Here is a 21,334-nt window from a genome sequence, read left to right as displayed (position 1 = left end):
GACTGGTAATATCCCAAACATGAACACAATGCAAATGTGACAGGTAAAGAGTCCCCATAGTACAATTCATATGGGGAAAGAACCCATCTCCAAATATTTCCTTTAAGTCAGAATTAATATTATGGTGATAATTTTGTTTCCTTAGACTCATAGTGGATCTCAGCAACTGTAAGTAAGGTTCCCTTACTACCTAAACAGACCTATACATAAAATGACTGATACTTGGTATGGCCTGGTGAAGTAGGGTTACAGACGAAGTTCAAAAGCCTTATAATCTGCTGTGAATCTGTAACTATGTGACCAGAAGGCAATTTTCTGTTTTGCATAGGCAGAATGGGTACCTTTCATTAACAATGAGTGCCAATGAAAAAAATCTACCTTAGTGAGAAAATTCATGATACTTTCAGCAAATGGGATGAAAATAGACTCTCTCTCTTTCTCTCTCTCACAAGGTCTCCGTGGATATTGGATCCTGGACCTTTGGTGGTTACACAGGAACTATTACACCTAGAGTTCCCCAGGCAAAGGAGTTACTATACACATAGGCTTTTCCCTTTTCTAGGCTGGCAATTGTAAAGCTTAACCTATCTTTCAATAAGAAAGTCACTGATGGATACCTGACCTGATTCTGCCAAGCCAGTGTCAAGACTAGCAACTCTACCACTTTGTAGAGCAGTGAGTAAGCTACCAGCTTGGATCAGAAAGCACAGGACTCTACCAAAGACCAAACTGAAGCCTCTGGAATTAATCTCTCTGCATCAAAATATAAGGATGTTTTCCTCTACCCAATATTAATATCTTTTGAGCTTTTTAATATGCAAACTTCTTTCTGTCCTCTTTTATTTTACAAGACGAAAACCTGTCTCCAGAGCACACATATTCTCCACAGCATCTTGGGAGGGGTCCTTCCTCCTACTTTGGGTAAAATGACCTTCTTGTGGTGCACGGTAGCCTTCTCCTCGGAAGCTATCCTCGGCCACTGGATTTTCTGACAATTGCCACCTTCCCCAGAAATCTCCACCAAAACCATTGTGGGGTCTAACATGCAGAGAAACATCTTCCCCAAAGAAGTAACATAGAATAACTATTTGGTCAGCTCTGCTGCTAAAGAACATCACCTATAAACCTCTCAAGCTGATCATGTATTTTTGTCCTACGTGAATGTGAAAAAAAAAAAAAACAACCAAAAAAAAACCCCTGCAAATCACAGGAGTAAGCTAATTGAAAGCTGTAGCTACTACTGACACCAGGTGAGGGGTCTGCAGAACAAGGACACTTCCAGAGATAATACAATCCTTTCTCATTTTCCTAATTTATAGTAATAGCCAAGCCAGAGTCCAGGAAAAGATGAACTAAAAATATTGGGGTCATGGGTCTATTTAATGCAGCAGTTAGCAGCAATGGATTTACGGGAGAAACTAAGGGGCACATACTCTGGGTCATGAGCTGAAGAAAACACTGCTCTCTCTGTATCACCATTACAGCTGTATCCAGCTCTGGCTAAGGATGTGGCAGCCCTTCCCCACCACTTTTCCACAAGTTTTGGGGAAACTGGGATGTTTCCCCAAACAGACGAGGCAAGGGCTCTCAGCCTTAGCTGTCACTTTGCAGTCCCTACTCTGAAGCAGTGCTGAGGCTCCTTTGTCCCAGGAGATGGGTAGGAGCTACACAGCTTATTGGGCAGACACTTGTACTTAATGCATTTCTTACCCCTGACATATGTCAAAGGCGGCGTAGCCCAGTGGATACACTGCGAGTCGGGAAAACTGGGTTCTGCGTATGACCACTCTGTCTCTCTGGATTCGTTCCCTCTCCGTTCAGTACAAATGGATAATGAATTTGGTCTGTGTTTCCCCTTCTGTAAGCCCTAGCAGTAATGACAGCCCTGAGGCTACAATGATCCGTATGGAACTACTGTAAAGGATGGAGAAATTAACTGCATTGAATGTCTACCAGGATTTCAAAACAAAAATGGCCTCTTCGAGCAGAAGGAGAGGATGAAGAAGATTTCTTATCCCCACCTTCCTTCTACATAATGGAAAGACATTTGCAGTCAGTGGGCTCAGAGGACCATGCAGCCTTCTCAGTCTCCCAAGATTTACACTAGGCAGGGAAGGAGGGACTTCCCTCTCCACACTGAGTCAAGAAGATGCTCACTGCTTGCAGCAAGCTCTGAGTTTAGTGATCTCGTTCTCCTACAGGCTAGTGATTTTAACCTCAGCGTTGTCCTCTCTGCCTTCAAAAACCTATTTCTTTCTTCACTTGAACAACAGAATTTCAACATAAAAGCTGTCGGCTGCACAATCGCCATTCCCCTCTGCAGAGGTAAAACAACGGTGTCTCATCAGGTGCTGGCAGCTTCAGTAAAGTAGGCCAATAGTCTCACAATAATTATCAATCTATCTTAGCGTAGCCAGGGTGGTCTGGCTCTGCATAAACCTTGTAGTAGGAGTACCATGGTCCAAAGTTTGGTCTATTAAACATTTAAACAACATAATTATACTCAGAATTACGACTGCATGATTTTCTGCTACCTAGCTCCTGCACAGCTTTATGTGCTTAGGCAAACTGAGTGCCAAGAGGCAAAATTGGGCAGGCAGCATTCTGCACCCACTCTGGAAAGGTGGGAACAGTGAGGGAGATGGAAGTGGAAAATCAGGTCCTTTAAAATCTTTAGGAGAAAGATTTTTTCTTACTGAACAAGTAATTTGGAATCATAAAAGGAATACTGAGAAGATCTTTACTTTTTAAGACACTGAGTGTGATCTCAGAGGCCTGTACATAAGCAGTAACTGCACTGAGATTTCCAGCTACACTAGAGTGAAAGCACTGTAAGTGAAATCAGAACCCGGACCTGCACTATCATTTTAATAATCGCAATAAGGTATTGTGCGGAGTACGTATTCGTGTTGTAACTCTACTTCGGAGTTTGTTAGTAGGAAATAGACTTCAGCTTGAATTCTTCCAGCACAGCCCGAATGGTGTGATTATTGCCCCATAATATTCACTTACAGTGCCTTCTTGCCCAATTTACAGTAATTTTTGCTACAGCATCTTTTTCCATAACTTTCTGGCTTTTTTCCTTCTCCTAATTTTGGCCAGGTTGTATCATCCTACTGCTACTAATTGAAACCCCTTTGTTTCCCCTCTCTCCATTTAACAGGGGAATCTTCTCCCTTATTCTGACTTCCTTCAGCATGATATTGGCATTGATCTCCTGCAATATGTTCTTCTTTACCTCCTATATGCAACTCCCTGTGCTAAGAAGATGCTCTCCACCTGTCTTCCTCCACTGTCCCTGGAAACTGGAAAGTTTTTCCTACCCCATGGATATTTCTTTTGCCTTCTAGCTGATATCAGTGTGGTTCTTCAAACATGGTTTGCCTTCTTTATGGGGATGTGGTTCTGTTTGCATTTTGTTCTATTTTCTTCCTGTCCTTTGCTTTTATTAATCAGAAGAATGTTACTTTACATAAGTTGGATGATGTGTTTCATCTGTGGAACAAGTATAAGGGAAGAAACATTGTACAGTAAGAACATGGTAAACAATCAAGTTTGATGAGGTTATTTCACAACAAGGTAAATAAGATGATTACCACAGTTAGTATCCCATTTTTATTAAAAGAAAAATGCATGACAAAGTAGAAGTAGTTATACAGTAGTACACTATAACTTTACTGTCAAGTCATTTGTGAAAATATGCCTTTTATTTTTCCCCAAAAGGAAATAGAAATGAATGTAAAAGGGTTCACATTTGCAATTACGGGATCTAAGTATATATACCAGATCCTAGGTGTCCTCAGGAGAGTCTGAAGTATCACGCTGCCTGCCTTTCAATAGTAAGGCGCTTTTTAAGGTAGCGTATTGTTTTATCTGGTCAAATTTTCAACCTTTTGGAAGTCAAGGTGAAAGCTCAAACTTCTTTGCTAAAGTATATCCATTGTGTATTAAATATCCAGGATGATTCATTCAGTCAAGCCAACATCTACTCATCAGCAGGAGAACAAGCTAAGGAGGCATTATATCTTTCTCTAGCACACCACTTAAAGCGAAGCATTCCAATCTAAAAGGCAGAATTGTTCCTTTGAGGAAAATAATTAACGAGCGCGGGAGCGGCAAAGCTGTAACGAGAGAGACCTCTAGTGGCGCGAGCGCCGCGCCCTGCCCGGCCACGGCCTTATGTCCGCGCACCGCGCCGCGCACAGCCGCGCACCGCGCACCGCGCCGCGCACCTCGCACCGCACCGCGCACCGCACCGCGCACCGCACCGCGCACAGCACCGCCGCGCACCGCCTGGCGCGCCCCGGTCCGCCCGCCGCCCCGCGCCGCCCCGCGCCGCCCCGCGCCGCCCCGCGCCGCCCCGCGCCGCTCCCCGCCGCGCCCCGCGCCCCGATCCGCCCGCCGCGCCCCGCGCCCCGCCGCGCCCCGGTCCGCCCGCCGCGCCCCGCCGCTCAGCCCGGCGCTCGCCCCCGGGCGAAGGGCGAGCTGCGGAGCAGGGGCGGCGGGGCAAGGGGCCGCGGTTCTCTGCGGGGTCAGCCGCCGGCATCTTGCTTGCTCCTGCCGCGGGACGGTTCGGCTGAACGGGCAAAAACGCCTTTCGCTCCGTTCCGGGCTGTGATCGACCGTGTTGGGCAGTGGCGCGCTGGGGGATGAGGTGTTAAAAATTAAAAATGTTGCTGTAACTCTCGAGTGACTTTGTTTGTTTGTTTGTTTGTTTGTTTATTTATTTATTGCGAAATACCTCAAGGTACAGCAAATTGGTTTTGTTTTTCTGCGCCTGTGTGTTGAGCCCTCTTAGACTTACTTCAGTGAGTAATTTGGGAAAACAGAGGGTTCCATGACGCAATTCACGTTCTTACTCACTAACACGAGCCTACCCTCTGCTGTCGTACCTTAATAATTCAGTAAATTAACGCCCTCTTACTTTACTTGATTAGGGGAAAGATCTTGCTTATTTTTTTTAATTTCTGTTTCATCTTAGTGGCTCGAATGGCAACTATTTGTCTCAAGCCCTTTGCAGCTACAATCACTATTCAAAGCCTCATCTCACAGAGTCTTCTTTCTTCCTGGATGTAGTGTTACTGCCAGCGGTCCCGTTGGTATCACGGCTGTTAGCAGAGTCCTGTCCACAGGACAGCTCAACCATCATGCCCGACGCAAAGAGCTTGCACGATTAGGCCCAAAGTGTGTGAAATCTAGCAAAAAAATAAATAATAATCCCAACTATTTTCTATTTTAATAAGCAGATTCAAAATATGCAGGGGCAGAGAGAGGGGAGACATGCAGTGTGTATTAAGTGCAGGTTATCAAAAAGAAACTGTCTCTGGATTATGTACAGTTTCACTTGACTGAAGCTTCATGGAAGATTAAGCTTCTTTTGTTCTCTGTGCTGTTTCACATAGATCAGTTGATGATGTGCAGAATAATTTTAACCACATATTAAACAGTGGTTAATCTAAGATAAGGAGATGAGCAAATATGAATAGTGAATAGTGTTTTTAGTGTTAATGCTAATTAGAGATGGAGCAAGCAGTTCATCAGAAATTTGAAACTCTGTGCAGGGTTCTCAAAAAATACCTGTATAAAGATAAAGCCTGTTTACTATCGCAATATTTACCAGCCAGCCTACTGTGTCGTACACATAATTTATAAAGGAATCAATCGCTCCTCTCTAAATTATGAGTACAATGGCACCGAAGTGACTGACTTCTGGAACTGCTGCAGACGTGGAAAATAAAATAGGCAGAAAGTGTTAAAATTCAGGACATTGTGTCAAAGAGTTTTGAGTATTAAACTAGCTGGGTAGTATTTTTAACAGGAGAGGGAGGTGGAGTTCTGGGGTTCTGCCACACATAAAAATAACACATTGTATTCTCCCTAAATTATGGCATTTCCAAAATATTACGCTTCAGACTTTTGCTGGCCCCACAGGAGACCTTTTCAGTGCCTTTTCTCTTGTAAAGATTTAATTGATCTCTTTTGAGCCTAGGAGAGATCTAATATTTTGCAGATCTATTTTTATTTTCAGCTTTTGCCTTAATCCCCTTCATACACCTTTAATTTCTTCATTTGAATTAATTAAGCTCTCCTCAGATGTATGAAGATGATGAGATTTCTCAACCCCATTCATCACAGAGGTTATTCACAGTTCTTTCAGGAATTTTACCAACAGTTCTCAGCAGTTTGCAGCCAAAACCTGTTTGTTACTTGTGTGTAAGTTTTTCAGCACGCCCATGAATCGGAAGAAGGCCACTTTGGAATTTGCAGTGGTAGCATTTATCTTTTTCAATAGACTCTGTTAGCACAAAATTTGTTCATATTGCTTTGTTTTCTAGTGACAATAGGACATCACTGGGGAAAGGAGTAAGTACATAGTAGTTTAAGTAAGCAATGACATTACTAAAACAGGGATTAAAAGCTTGATTCCTTCTTTCTCAATTTATCTTTTTTTTTCATTTTACTTTTTTTTTCTTATTTCTTGTTTTCTTTTTCTTTTTGGAAGATAAAAGACAAGTTAACGGTATGGGTGATATACTATATTATCTCTTCTCAGCCATCTGCTTTTGTGCTCCGGTAAATTTTACTCTTACATGGTGCATCCTCATTTTTCCTACCTCGTACTTCAGACATTTATTGCACGAAAACAAGCCTTATCAATCAGTTCCTTGAATATATTGCTGATGGCAGAAGAACTGTGGGGTCTGCTTTAGTGAATAACTTCATCGTCTTTGCCTCAACATCTCTGATCAGATAGGTGTCTGGGTTGCTTTTCCCACGTAGCTGTACTCCTCTCTAAATATTATTTAGACTGTTGCTGGAAGTGGTCTGCTGCAGAAATGTTTTTGGCACTGCAATCTTTGTGCATAAAATATCTGCTGATCTTTTAAATATGAAAAGATTCATTGCTAGTTCTGCAAAAAGGTAAAAAAAATAAAGAAGAATTGTACCGTATTAGGAACGAGTAGGAAGAAAATAGTTAAGCAAATGTATTTACCAATCATTTCTATAAAGAGAGACACATGGTTTCAATTTTCTTATTGAAATTGAATTATTGGTTTAGGACAGGTTGGCAGAGTAAAACCATTTCATTTGTAGCCATCAAATACTCTCTCCCTTTCCTTTTAATGTCTTCAATGTATCTGGCAAGTTCAGGGATTGTTTTCTGGAATCAGGGGATCACAAACTACAGGATCCTCTCACTGTGATATTTTTTTTTCTCACTTTTTATTTTTTATTTTCTGGTAATACAAACAGATAGGACTTTGTAAACTTAAAACGTCAGAGAAGTCTTTTCTCTACTTTTTGAGTATACTTGTCTTAAATGTCTGTACAGGCAAACAAACTCTGTTCCTATATCGCTTACAGGAGAGGAATATGTTTTTGTTGGGAATTAGGTTACATCATGCCTTACCACATACCTCATCATTACTTGAATAATCAGGGAAAATACCTAGGAAACGTTTTTATCCATTTTACCACTATTACAAATCACCAGATGCAAATATTCCAGTGTAAATATGAAAGAATATCTCAGTAATCATTGAATTTATGGTAGCACTACTGAGCACAGTTTCTCTTTAAACTTCTGAGCAACATTTTGTGGCATTCACAAACCTCTTCTCGTCCGTCTCCCAGGTCTGTATGTACCTCACATGCTTGCATCATAGTAGTGAGATGTTTGCTTGCAAGATATCCGTAGCTGATGTTTCTGAAGCTATTGCTGTTCAGCTTCAGTACAGCCTCTTCAGCACCTGACTCAAATGAAGTCGGTTTTCCTTGAACCCTTCTCCTTGAAGGGTGACAACCAGCAACTGAGTTGTGGTTGCATCCAACTTTGCAAACAAGGTTGTGACCACACACAGAGTTTCTTTGCATGAACATAAACAAAACTGCTGAAGTCCTGGAAATCCTCAGCCACTCAGAGCATCAAATCCTGTTAAAACCCATCCAGCACCATCCACTTATTCCCTCTCCTCCACTTCACTCACCAGTGCCAATTTGGCGTGTATCTTTAGCATGCATCGAAGCTGCACCAGGTACACTCAGACAAGAAGACCGTACACAGTAATTAAAAGAGCAGTGCTCTGGGGGCTCTTATGGAATGTCTGAACCCTAATGCCACTTGATCTGAAAGAGAAGCCTGATCTGAGGTCTTTCGTTGTCAAAGAAACTGGGCTGCTCCTATTGCTATAATATTATCTACAGCTGAATTTTTTTAGCAATGTCTCCTACTTGAAATGATTTCATGTCCTACTAGAAAAAAAAAAACAAACCCAAACCAAACAAACCCAAAATCCCAAAGTCAATTGGGACAAGATCGATGCCTTATTTAAAGTGCTCCTCAGTGACACAGACAGAAGAAATGCTATGCCTAACATTAGACAAGGCAAAAAAAGTATTTCAAAGCCAGATCTCTTACCCTTGGGTGATTGCCTGAGCCACTCTTTTGCTGAGGAGGGCTTAGCGGTTATATCTTTTTCTGAATTTTCACCTAAATGACATCATGCCAAGGAAGAATCAATGGCTATGAGAAGATCAAAATAAAAATGCATTACTCAGGCACACTGAAAAAATGGGAGTTATGCCCTTTTTCTGGCAGATTCCTCTGGTGTTGGTCAGTTGGTCCCTAGTTCCCTACCCTGAGATGCTTAATTCCCCCTCATCTTGGTATAGTGAGTTTGAGCTGGAGGTCCCGCACACCACGTTGTGAAGCCCTGTGCTGGGTCCCAAGTCAAGGTGCCCTAGCCTTCTAGAGAGGGAATAAACAATGCGAGGAGGCAAGCGGAGAGATCCTAAAGAAAGAAGAGAAAGGACATTTAATGAGAATGAACAAATAGTGACAGTTGAAAAAGACTTCCCAGTCTGGGCCAACATATCCCACAAAAGGAAAAGATCTGGCAAAGTTATTACCACACCGGGGTGCAGTGAGCACCATGACTTTATTACCTTACTTTCTTGACTCATCACAACAAATGACATCACAGAGCTGGTATCTAAGTGCCAGGATACAAAAATAAAGTTTTTTATGAAAATAAACAAAAGAGAGCTAGGAGGAAAATAAGATCATGGCTCACAAACATTAGATCGAAGTCTGAAGAGCAGTTTTTTTCAAATGGCTTTATTAATGCCATTCCTTAATGTCTATATGAATAGCTTTTTGTTCATAAACCAGAGAGTGACTGATTAATAAGTTTCACTAGGGAGCAGGAACAACATCATCACATCTTGGCAAACAATCATTGCCATGAAAGAAATGCTGTACAGGTGAGGTAAAATCTGTGTGAAAGGAAAATTGGCTGAAATATGTTTTGATAATCCATATAAAACTTGGGAATTACAAATACCACTGCAGAAACCAGGACTGTGAAATAATTTCCAAATGAACAAAAGCTAGGAACACATTTGTGACCGATTAAGCTCTGTGATTGGTTCTAATATATGTTATCATTTTCCCAGGTAGCTTTAAAAGTATGAAAAGATGAACAAAATGACCATTTCATAATAACATACTTCCTTAGCGTGATGGCTGCCATTTATTATTTATTTCATCAAATACTTCATTAACTCAATGAATGCTTCCAACTTCCAAAAATAACAGGGTTAAAATCTTTTAGACAAAGGATCTGAGAACAAAAGTGAGAGCAAGTCCATTGAAAGTGGGAGAGAAAAATCAAAGAAGAGAGGGATGTTGAATACAAGTCATAATGCAGGATGGTCTCCCACAGCAGGTCTTGCCGGTTCCACAAGCTGCTGTTGTCACCCTAATGCTTTACCTGGCAGGCAGTCCCTGCAGGGATTTCTGAATGTGAGGATGCAGATATGCCTTGTAATAGTAGGCTCCTCTTATTTTTTTTTTAGTATTAGAAAGTATTTTCTACCTTAGCTAGAAGACTGTATTTCTAGGGAATCCTGTCAACGTCTGTTACTTCTTTTGATTTCTATAGAACTTTGGAAATATCGAAGAATTCATAGATCATTTATGCAAGTATATTTAAAAATTCCTTTTTTTTTTTTCTGAATTATAAAGCATGCCCTGGAGCAGCAGAAAACAAAATTATTTGTAAATACAAATTATAGTGTATATTTTCAGTGAAATTAGAAACCTTGATCATATATATTTTCAAAATCTTGAAGAGGGTATTTTCCCTAAATGTCAAAAAAGTGTTTCTTATTTTAACCAAAGGTATTTTCTGTAGCACTTTCTAAATTCAAATACACTTTATAATCCATTTGAACTGTGATGAGCATAAGTCAAAGTAGAAGCTGATTTCATAAACAATTCTGTTTGGTTCATAAGCAGTCCTGTTCATGAAGAGTATGATTCAGACACATAAAACACTCTATTGGAAGCATGAGCAATTCAAAATCTGCCTTCCAGACTGACCCACAGAAACAAAGTTGTGCTGTGAGACCCTTAGAGGGAAAATGGCCACTTGTCATATTACAGTCATGAGTATTTCTTCTTTTCCAGCCATTACTGAGCATGTTTAAGATACTCATGAGCTGTTTTGGCAGATACTTATTGATGCATTTTAAGTCTTTTGTTAGGTTTAGTCTTTAGTCATTTTAGTACATTGAGAACTAATCTCCAAGTCTGTCAGTCCCATTTTGCATTACAAATCATTTGTAGTTTTATAACTGTCATTTCCAAGGACATCTGGAAAAGATGGATTTATGAAAGGTTATCGTGCATTCTAAGGAGGCCGGGAATTAGCATGACTTTGTAAAGGTTCTTGTAAATTGAGCAGCAGCCATCACTGGCAATAAGCTGTTTTCTGCTCTAGTCAAGTGTCTTTATTTAAATATTAAGGAAGAGGTATGACCTTTGGCCTCAAAGATCACTATGATACAGCAATAGCACAATCTATTAGCTGTCAATGAAGTATTATGGCCCTGGCTCTCTCAAGACACCTATTTGTGGACAGTGTTATAATAACCCTTCCATTAGGCATCCCCAAGGCAAATAACCTTGGCTTTAACAGAGTCAGTTTAAAATTCCTTGGAGTAACATTAAGAGAATATCTGGTTTGTGTCAGTTTAGGATCAACTACCAGCATTAGTCCCCTTCTGTAAATTGTAAGTAGCTGTGGATTTATTAGAATTATTTTATACATGCCCACAGGTAAATATTAAATACAAAGGATGTGAAAACTCATATTGCTTTCTACTTCCTACAAGGAATATATATAGATTAATGGACACCTGACAGGTCTGAGCATTTTAAAATAGGATCCATTTTCTACTGTATACGTTTAATTTCTTTCATAGATGGAAATTACACAGTGCTACCAGAACAAAACTGCACCAAAAAAAAAAAAAAAGGAAAAGAAAAGAAATAAATAGAATAAACCAAAACAGTGAAGGTGATAAAAAGTAGTCTAGATAACATTTCTATGAGTTGGTATGCTGTCTTATATCAATAGTTAGATACAGCTAAAATAAGATTTGGGGACTATCTAAAAAGCCCAGAAATTTTCAAATGCTGTGTCTTGTTTGTCTCCACTGCATTTCCTGCTCTTCAGGTATCAGTATATTCACTACTCAAAGTTAAGTCCAAGACCAAGTATTTTTAAACTTATGGGATGCTCAGAACAAGTCTTTTCTTTGAGTCTCCTCTGTTGTTTAGAGAAAATAAATCTGATCATGCTCCCTTAATATCAGCTAAGCTCGTTTGAAAACTGCAGGAGTTTCCCTACATATATAAAACCAGCTAAGGTTGTTTTTCATACCTTCTGCAAAATAACAGCTCTAAAGCCACCTTCTTTCAGAGGTAACAATCAAGGTCAAACTCCATTTAAATACTTTGAAAAATCAGAGGTATCTGCAAGTATTAAAAATAAACTACTAAAAATCCTATTAACATTTCAAATATTTTGGCCAGTATACTGGTTGTAGTGTTTCTTCTGAATCCGGCTTTAACGTGTAAAACAAATGGCTTTTGTTGCTGAAACACAACAATCAATTGAATTGAATGTTGTGAAATTAGAAGAACTTTAGCTGGTTCTGCAAGTACAGCTTCTATATACAACTTTATTTTCTGTTGATTTTTAGCATTAGTAGATCATTCCTTAGGCAGGAATAAAAGCATTTGTATGATGGGAAACTACAGGAGCAGTCCCCCAGTGAGGTTCAGTGCCTGTCCCCAGAAGGGCTTTGATGGAGCCAAGACAGTGATGGATCCCCTCCAGCCACTGCCCCCAGGACTCCTCTGCTCAAGGAAGGTTTACACATTGCACAGGAAGAAAGCACCTGAATTAAAATAACTCAGTGCTAAATTGGCCAGTTCTCTTTGCTTAGTTTTGAAGAGTCTCCTTTCCACCCCCTCACCACCTGCAGTTCTTGACCTCCTTAGAGGGGTTTTATAGGAGGAAGACGTATAAAGAGAAAGAAAGCTGTGGAGGCAGTAGTCTACCATGCTGTGATCCACCTCCTAATGGGTGCATTGGGATTTATCCCCTTGCCTAATGAAGGCAGAAGAGACAACTTCTACCTGGGTCACAACTGGAAATATTCAAAACTCCGGTGCAGATTCACTCTACAGCCAAGAGTATTTGGCTGCTGTACAAATGCCATCACTACCCTGGGCGACGTGGGCTTCAGGAACAATCTTTTCAGCCAGGGAGCTCTGCAATTCCTCAGTAGGTCCTGGCATGGCAGCCAGCCCCTGACAAGAGGAAGAAGCTATTTTGCAGCAGCTATTTTGGCCCTAACATTCTCCGAGTTAGAATCTGTGGGTCCAAAAGTACGGCGCAGTGAAAAATGACCTCACCTTTCTTGTGACCCTGACAAGCTTATTTCAAACCAGTGCTGGGAAACTCCACATAGTTTCAAAGCAAACAATTAAGTTGAGGATTACAGCAGTTGTTTTCAAGTGTTCGGTTCTCACATATTGCACACTGTAAAGGCAATATTCACTGTCAATAAGGGCGCTTGACTTCTGGTTCATTCTCCCTTTAGCACTCCTCTTACAGTGATATTGGATACAAAGCCATTTCCTTTCATAGGGCAATACATGGCAGAATCTAGGATGTAATTTAAGGGGTTCTATTGATATCATAAATTACAAGAAGTCTGCTGAAGCAGTTTATGAATGGCAGTAAAAACCTGAAACTGAATTACATCATTAGAATCGTGCACCACATACATGTATTATTATTTATAATACAGATCTAAGTATCCCTATATTTTATAGACGAGGAAGATGCCATAGGACCTTGTGCTAAATAGGAATAGGACTTCCACTGCCTCTTGCTAGCAGATGTGCTTCAATAATGGAATAGAAGAGTGGTGTTTATGAAGTTACTTCATAAAGGAGAAAAGAAACCCAGATCTCTAAGCTTGGGAAAGTACGATATCACCGCAATGCTTTCTACAAGATCAGTTCCTTGTGCCTCTCTCTGAATAACATCCTTGCTCCACATACCAGAATTGAATTTGAGGAGGACACCGAGGATCTTAATTATTTCAGCACACAGAATCTGTGTCCGTATTTCAGAGTACAGATATAAATCTGATCTGGGCAATAGCTGTCAATCAGATCACTGCCTCTCTGCTTTTAAATTCTCTGGCTCGTACCATGATCTAGCACAAGCACTTTAAATATACAGTTACACAAAGACAGAAAGAATAATAAGAAAGCTGTAGTCTCACAGAAACAGTCTTCAAACGGTCCCAAATCACTTGCTCTCACTTTGCTTAAGAATTTAGTTCCCCAAAACAAAGTAACTCATGGCCTGTATTGAAACTCCAGACATCTGCTGCAGAAAATGGGCTTTGAAGGGGAAAGACCAAACAGGCACAATTTTGCAAATATTTTCATGTGAAATGTACTTACTTCTCTGCTTTACTACACTGCCAAAATAGGACATGAGGCTGATAGCTGCAGCAATAAGCATATTTTTAGTGGCCTATCAAAAAGATAATTTTGTAAGCTCAAGCATAAAAACCTTTATTTAGAAGAAAGTCATCAGTAAAGCCAACAGGTCCTTGATGTAAAGTCTGCTCCCACCAGCAAAGTTATCAAGAGTAAGCCATGTGCACCTCCTGGTAACACTGAAAGTACCTGGAGCCAACAACCATTGAGTATGGAATTTCAGGGGCCTAAGGGAATGAAATACCTATTTATTACTGGATTTCAATACACTGAGGATCAAAACTAAGTTAGTTCCTCTGAAATGGCAAGGCTTAAAGGGCAAATAAGTTTATTTTATTCCCATGCTTTATAATATTGAGGATCAAGATACCTAGAAAACCATTTCTGGCCTTTCAAATAATAGTATAGTTATTTGTCGCCAGTAGAGCATTGGCATTGTTTCACAGCTACCCGTCTGTTAAACCACTGACTGATCAGCCAGGTTCGGTGGAGGCTGCAGCTGGTCCTTGACACGCAAGAGTAGATGATGCTTCTCATACCTGCAGCAGCCTTTAGAGGAGGAAGAGCAGTAAGGAATGGAGGGAATAATATTTGTGTTTTACGCTCCAGAATTGGGCATAGTTTGAAAAGGGAGAACATGATGTGAGGGAGGTGAGGGAGGAGAGGTATTTTAATTTACCCCACCGGAAGCTGCAAATACCCTGAAATAATCTTTCTTTTCCAGTGGGAAGAGATAGGTTCTGCCAGAGCTCAGCCCGGTACTCCCTTGCCTGCTTTTTAGGCTGACATTTGCCCTTGAGCAGAGATCTTCCTTTGGGTGCACCAGATCCCGTTTGTGACATTTAACCTCAATTGTCTCAGGCTTTTCTTTCACTTGCCCAAAGGATGCTCAATCCACTGCAAGTCGAATTTCATGTAATTTAGACTGTAAATTCCCAAGTGGAGACAATGCCCCTTGACTGTTCACTGCAGAAGTCGGTTCTCTGGTCCATGCATACGGTTGACCGTGCTTACCTTACTTTGCAGTAAGACTAAATTGCCTTGTGTTGGCTTGTTTTTCTAGTAAGCTGTGTATGTTAGCTGTCCTCCAGTAGGAACTGTTTTCCAGTGGGAACGATGGAATGGTATTCCTGCAGGGACTTTGAGTATTCACTTTCCTAATGGATCTGTAGCAATGCAGGATTTTTTCTTGGCGAGGTTCCTCTCCCTAATGATGATGAAAGGTGCCTGCGCCACAGATCAACTCACTGATAAAAAGACATTATTTTAAGAATTTTTAGTGTTATCATCCTATGTTTTAAAAAAACACATTTCCTTTGACTCAGCCTACTCCTGGGAGAGTATGTAAAATACTTAGTTAACAGATATTTTTTCCAAATTCTGTATATTAAACTTAAATAATTTGGAATCATTTGGTAACTGAAGGTAAGTCCGTTACAAGTAAATACAGTATACATAAGCGTGTGCTTATGTAAAATGCCTAAAAAGACCCACCCAAAACTCCTGTTAACCACCATTCACAATATTAATGTTCTCCCTGGGTTTGTAGCAGGGAGAGCTCCTGGTCTGTGCTGGGCTTTGGCTATCCTCTTGTTCAAAGTCCCCTCAGGCTCAGGGAGAGGAAGCCTGGAAGGTCAGCAGAGGAGCTCAATCCTATTGCCAGATCCTTGCTTGCTGTCATGAGCAACCAGATTCTGTCACTTCAGTTTTATACTTATGGGTTTTGGACCTGTTAGGTGTTAGCAGGGTCACAAGGTGACCCTGCTCTGGATTTGAGGCAGGGCGATTAGGAGACCTGTGCCAGCTGCAAGGAAGAAATCCAGGTAGAAAGTGAGGCTGGGGAGAAGTGCCCTTCCCTGGAGAGATGGGAGGACAGGGCTCGCCACCAGAGGCTTTGTTCGCTTGACTCTTCTGACGGTGGGACCGGTTGCAGAAAAGAGCAATGGCCATCACTGCTGTCTGTGTTGCACAGACACACCATCCCGGGACATCCCTGGGGTATCATCAGGGGGTGACTTAGGGCACGTAAATGTTACGTGCTTGAACTCCAGAGAAAATAATTTCTAATCCAAGGAGTAAGTTTTTAACATGCAAAATGACTTTGGGAGACCCATTACTTTTTGAATGGTTCCTCTTTTGCAAACGCAGCGCCTGTCTAGGAATGTTTATGTTTTGATTACAGAAAATTAATAGATATAGTATAACCTGAATCAAGGCACTTCACAGAAAACACTGTTTATTGCCTCCTTTCACACAGAGGGATGTTTCCAACATTAATGTATCTGCTAATCAGAGCAATCTGTGATGTAGCTTTCTGGATAACACAGCACCGAAAAAATATGTATTTTTCATAAGTGAGAATTAACATCTTAAATCCCACCTAGAAATCAAAGAGAAAAAGATCTTCAGTCTAGGGTCTAGGTGCTGATGCAAAGATTGCTAAGCTTCCCAAGGAAGTAGGATGATTAGGATAACTGGCCATCCAAATCTTTTGAGGTCTACCCTGCTATACCCTGATATACTCCCATAAAATAAGAGAGTAAAAACAAGAATAATGTAATTTTCTGAGGAACCTACATGGCAGGTAGGGATGCCAACATAACAAAGTGCATGAATGAAATGAGTGTATTAGCCACGATCTTAGCACTAAGTACGTATACTTAGTTACAGGGATCTTATTTAGGGGGAAAATGCAGTTTGGAAAGGAATTGAGATGATACATCTCAGTGATATTTAAAAAAACCCCAAAACTGGTTATTTCTTATGATTTGGGGTACTTCTTCTTATACAAAGTGTTGTCTATCAAACTCATAAGCATATGAATCTCTTTGACTATACTATTGTTCAATCTGCCTGTTCATGTCAGCCTCTTACTCCATTATAATGCTTGAATGATTCACATGCAATGTTTCCAATCCACTTTTCCTATCTTGTGAAACTTTTTAACAAAATGTTAGCATTTGCAGGCACCAGATGTTTTGACATAAGGAGAAGCAATATGTAAATTTTAATCCATGCTAGGAACAATAGCCTGGAGGCACCTTTTTCTTATTACATGAATCATATACTTAACCACAATGTGGTGGATTATATCAAAATCATCGCCACCCTGAATATAGAACACTTGTCTTGTGGTTGCCAATTAATGAAACTGATATATATTTAACTTGATGGGTACCAGTGATTTAACCAATAAGCCTTAGCATACTTCACTGCTGCAGTCTCCTTTATAATTAGACTTTTGCTCTGATTACTATCACGTCATACATTTTCCTCTAATCACCCATTGGTTGTCAGTAAAATGATGCTGACATTAAATCTGTTTTTCTGTCAATTGCCAATATCACTACTTTTAATCAAGCAGTGTATCACATAGTGCTTTTCTATTATCTGAAATAACTTGATTTTATTTTCTGATGCTGTTTATTTAATTGTTAAGTGTCTGATTCTGCAACAGGCTGAGCGTTGCCTTTCTTCAAAGTGAACTGAGGGCTCCCAGTGTCTCACAAAGGAGCTGAGTACCTTTTATGATCAAATTCTAAGTGCATAATAAATATGTAACAAAGGAAAGATTCTTTCCATGGCTAATCACTGAACTTTAAATAATATTTATAATAATATTCTGGTTTAATACTGATAGGGGTGTCTTAATGATTTGATGAAATAAAGAGCTTGGAGAACATCTTTATTACAAATAGAATGCTTATCAGATGTACACAAACAATGAGCACTATTTTACATGAAACAATGAGCTATTACAAAACTATAGCTGAAATATATGTTACTACTCAACAACTTCTGCATCATTTCATGCACAGAAAGCACCAAATATCTTCTGAAGAAAGCAGCACTTTTGATATTAGGAATTCGAAATGCAATCCAAATCCTTACTTAATTCATTAAGTAAGAGTATCTTTTAGTGCCAAATGGTACCTAATTATCAGCTTTAAAAAAATGTTTTACATCTTAAAATACAATATTCTGTTTATCCTAGATTGTCTGGGGAACATCTAGTACATTAAAAGATTTTTGTAGAGCTTCTTAGTGATTTAACTGATATCATCATGCCTGCTAGCAATTTTGCAACATTCTGAAAACACTTTCCATAAATCAAAGCCTTAGCAGCAGGAATAAGCAGATGGCAGGAGACCATATTAAAGAATGTATCAATTATTTTTATTAATGGGAAGCTACTGGATCATGATGTATCATAATGGACTAAATGTTTAGCAGTTGTGAAGTGTTTTGTCTGTTAGGTATCTCAGATGTTCTTAGCGGATGTTATTATATTGTCTTGTGGTGGCATTCTTTGAGAGATTGGATAGTGAAGTTTCACAAGGGACATATAAAGAGATGTTTTAATTTCAGTCCTTTAATTGTATTCATATAATAAACATAAAATACCAGCATGTATAAAACGTAATTTTAAAAAGGTTGCATATACACTGCGTGATAAAGTACATTCTGTCTGTATACACTGACTTAGAAAACAAGATACTATGTGGTTAACAATGAAAAATAGCAATTATTATAAAAATATTCTACAGTCTCATAATAGTAATGTAAATGCCTTTACTTGTCTAAGAGACTTAACATAATTTTAAATTACAATAATTTTACATCCTCCATTCATATATACAGCCCTATTAAAGTCAAAAGGTATTATAATAACAATGTTCTTATTAAGATTAAATGACTGAATTATATTTAGTTATTTTACTCTATAAAGCAACTGTGTTCCTGTTTGTTAAAACTGTTTGCACTTACTGTAGCTTTTCACACTACCCACGCTATACGCAACGAAATAATTTAGGTTTCTGTTCTTAGTATAGTATCTATATCCATTTCATGAATTAAACAGGATGTTAATATTTCAACTCCCTTTCCTTTTGTGTAATTATCAGTTGGCTGTTTTGTGTATTCTGTAGGAATATGTCCCCCAGCTTTGAACAGCTGCTACTGAAAACAAGCAAGAACTTCTCATTTAATACATCTTGACAAAAATAGCAAATTCCCCTCACCCTCTGTCCTGCTCGAGGTCAAACTCTGTAAGTCTTTAAATTCTTTTCTAGGCCCACAGCCACAGATATATTATGCATCTCTTTCACATGATTTCATTAAACAGATCTCTGTAGGAAATAGCTAAAAAAGCGTATTTTGCTTGCACCATGTTTTAGTCCAATAAAACTCGCACGGACAGCAAAGAAAATCTGCCTGCGGAAGGACGTCGGGATTTGTCCCTGTAGTCATGAAATCCCTTTTGTCTGTACAAGCCAGTAGGACCAGGCTTTGGTCTGCTCTAACAGCCCTCCCAGCTTCACCGCAGCCTCACCAAACCTGGCGTGACAGAAGGAGTGCTCACTCCAGAAAGTCTGGGACATGGCTTCCAGCACACACATCTCCTAAATGCCCTCAGTACCACCTGTTTGTCCTCAGAATGTCCTAGATTACTGCTTCTTGCACCCTGTATCACCACCTAATTTCAAGGATGATGCCGAAATACAGATTATAGTTACTAGCGAAAATACTAATTACGGTTACTTCCTACTAGACAAAATGTAATACATTTAGTGTTTTGGGCAAGGGGGTTGGGGATTTGGTGTGAATGAAGAGAGCTCAAATGTGTTTAATGATAGATGCAAAAGACCCATTCACTATCTTCTGTTAAGTTTCTCATGCAGGAAGAGAGAAAAAAATTGGTGCTTCAGACAGAAGAATGAAAATCATCTTTAAAAAATTTAATGGATGCAGTATAATGTTTTTTTTAGAACAGTGCTTATAAAAGTGATGAAATTCAGAATGTTATTTAAAGTCAATATAGTTCAGAAGTATGGTCTAACTCCCATGTAAAAGTTCAATGGGAAAATCGTGTAATACATTCATATTTAATTTCTTTTTCTCCATTATGAGCAATCCACACTGGTGTATTTAAAACTAATGTAGTAGAAACTACAGTACAAGGAAAAATGGCATTTGATATCAACCAAGTATCCCTTCCTTTCATCAGCTGAAATGGACAACACACATCCTACACTAGACATAATGTGGGCATAAATGTTACTTTTAATTCATCGTATTTTGTATTCAAATGTCAATATTAGCTAGTCTTTGACAAAGCTATGACAATGTGGTTCCTCTTCTAATAAGCTTAATTTATAGAAGCACTCCAATTAAAATGCTGATCAGTCCTATGTTCGATTACCTTTGGTTAATACTCATTTGTCTTTCCATTCCTTTCTTCCGTGCTAAAGAAAAGAAAATAAAATGACTCAAAGACTGTTTGTTGTTGTTACTATTTTTAAACATGCAGTGGAAGCATATCGTAGCCTCTTCTGAGGGTCAGGTGTGTGCTCAGCTGTCTGGGACCCCACACATACGCAACAAGAAGATCAGTTTTGCTCTGTTCATCTTACATCCAAACGGTTTGCATAGGCTTATAGAAATGCTTGAGTTTCCTAAAAACATAAATATTCTTGCAAAATTGGATATTTGATCATCTTTCATAGGCATCCAGATGTAATTTTTTATTCCATTACTAACTTTCCAATTAAGAAACCATCATGAGACTATCTGGGTTGGTCAGGAATGGGCTAGGGCCCTGGAGGAACACAAACCTCACAAGAACTGTGAGGAGCACCCAGATATCAATAACAGAAGAGGCAATAAGAAGAAACAATTTCTCTGTTCCTGGATAATATGTTTAAATACATTTAAAACTGAAAGCAAACAATAATAATCTATTTTAATCTCTTCTTGCTGTTTCCAATTCTGCGTCACTTCTGGGGCATGAGGCAGGAACAGTGATAGTAAAATTAATACACACTTTTGAAACATATTTTGAATCGTTAGAGAAATCCCTAATGTGATCTTTTGGCTCTGCTTGAGGAAGAGCTGTGAAGAACTTGTGCCAGTTTATTTTCCGATGTATTAATATTACAATTAGGATGATTGCACTTAATGTCCTCCAGGAACATACATCACTTTCCAGAATTTCACTATGTATAGAAATGATATGCCTTCTACCTGCCCTCTAACTGCCAAGCCTTTACTGAGTCATCAAAACACATTTTCCAAACGCCTCCTCTTAGCAAGTTAGTTATGAGAAGCCGTGCATCACATTCCGAATATCCCCTTTGGTTTGACAAGTCTTCCTTTTCAGCCTTTCTGTAGTGAATCCAAAGCCAAATTTGTAATTAAATTCTCTTTGTCTCAAGAGTATGCAATGGGAATCTTGTCATTTCCCTCCATTTCCAAATGGATCAAAGGCATGCGTATGGATAAAGAACTGTGCTGCCAAAGGACACCGAAAGTGTTGTCCAGAAGCACACTGTCGTGTCACTGAATTCTGATCTCTTCCATACAAAAAAGGACACAGTCTGAACATTCTTGGAATAAGCAGCTGGCATAGCACTGTTACTGGTATTGCTTGTTTTAAATTGTGCTGACTGTAAGATGGAGTAT

The sequence above is a fragment of the Tauraco erythrolophus genome, chromosome 4 (genome assembly GCF_009769465.1).
Source record: "Tauraco erythrolophus isolate bTauEry1 chromosome 4, bTauEry1.pri, whole genome shotgun sequence".
Classification (NCBI taxonomy): Eukaryota; Metazoa; Chordata; class Aves; order Musophagiformes; family Musophagidae; genus Tauraco; species Tauraco erythrolophus.
The sequence above is the reverse complement of the archived record's forward strand: the minus strand, read 5'-3'. Positions refer to the sequence as shown.